This window comes from Petromyzon marinus, unplaced genomic scaffold (assembly GCF_048934315.1).
Source record: "Petromyzon marinus isolate PM22_M1 ecotype Great Lakes invasive population unplaced genomic scaffold, UKy_Petmar_22M1.pri1.0 PM_G_Scaffold_6, whole genome shotgun sequence".
In the NCBI taxonomy this organism is placed as follows: domain Eukaryota; kingdom Metazoa; phylum Chordata; class Hyperoartia; order Petromyzontiformes; family Petromyzontidae; genus Petromyzon; species Petromyzon marinus.
Genome location: NW_027423013.1, coordinates 1963480 through 1965000, shown reverse-complemented (window position 1 = coordinate 1965000; position 1521 = coordinate 1963480).

The following is a 1521-nucleotide window of genomic DNA, read 5'->3' as shown; positions in this document are numbered from 1 at the left end:
GCTTTGCTAAACCTGTTCTTCGACTCCTTGAATCTGTCTCTATCCCCACTCCTAAACGCTTCCTCCTTCTCCAACCTCAACCTTTTGAGCTTTGCTGAGAACCAGGGCTTGTTGTTGTTAAAGTTCACCCTGGTACGTGTTGGGATACAGCAGTCCTCACAGAAGCTGATGTACACAGCCTCTGTGAGTTCATCCAGACTATTGGTAGCAGTCGTGAACATATCCCAGTCAGTACAGTCTAAGCACGCCCGCAAATCTTCCACAGCCTCACTGGTCCACTGTTTAGATGTCCTCACAGCAGGTTTACAGAGTTTTAGTTGCTGCCTGTATGCACGAATCAGGTGGACCAAGGGAGTTCTGTGCGAGCCGAACAGCCCCGTGACCCACAAGAGAAACATCCCCGCCAAATTCGAGCGTTTGACGGGGTCTATCCGTGAAAAAATATTCACGTTTTTGAGTGCACATGCATTTCTGCTGCAAATGCCTCTGGAAGTTTCATGCCGTTCGTATGCCAATTGTGGCAACACGAAAATGACCCGTTTTCCCATTCCGAGGGATTTCTGTGCGACCCTAACAGCCCCGTGAGCCACAAGAGACACATCCCCGCCAATTTCTAGCGTTTCACGGGGTCTATCCGTGAAAAATATAGACGTTTTTGAGTGCACATGCATTTCTGCTGCAGATGCCTCTGGAAGTTTCATGCCGTTCGTACGCAATGTGGCAACACGAAAATGACCCCTTTTCCCATTCCGAGGGATTTCTGTGCGACCCTAACTAACAGCGCCCGTGAGCCACAAGAGAGACATCCCCGCCAATTTATAGCGTTTCACGGGGTCTATCCGTGAAAAATATAGACGTTTTTGAGTGCACATGCATTCCTGCTGCAAATGCCTCTGGAAGTTTCATGCCGTTCCTATGCAATGTGGCCACACAAAAATGACCCGTTTTCCCATTCCGAGGCATTTCTGTGCGACCCTAACAGCCCCGTGAGCCACAAGAGAGACATCCCCGCCAACTTCTAGCGTTTGACGGGGTCTATGCGTGAAAAATATTAAAATTTTTGAGTGCACGTGCCTTTCTGCTGCAAATGCCTCTGGAAGTTTCATGGCGTTCCTATGCAATGTGGCAACACGAAAATGACCCCTTTTCCCATTCCGAGGGAGTTCTGTGCCACCCTAACAGCCCCGTGAGCCACAAGAGACACATCCCCGCCAATTTCTAGCGTTTCACGGGGTCTATCCGTGAAACATATAGAAGTTTTTGAGTGCACATGCATTCCTGCTGCAAATGCCTCTGGAAGTTTCATGCGGTTCGTACGCAATGTGGCAACACGAAAATGACCCGTTTTCCCATTCCCAGGGATTTCTGTGCGACCCGAACAGCCCCGTGAGCCACAAGAGACACATCCCCGCCAATTTCTAGCGTTTCACGGGGTCTATCCGTGAAAAATATCAAATTTTTTTTGACTGCACATGCATTTCTGCTGCAAATGCCTCTGGAAGTTGCATGCGGTTCGCATGC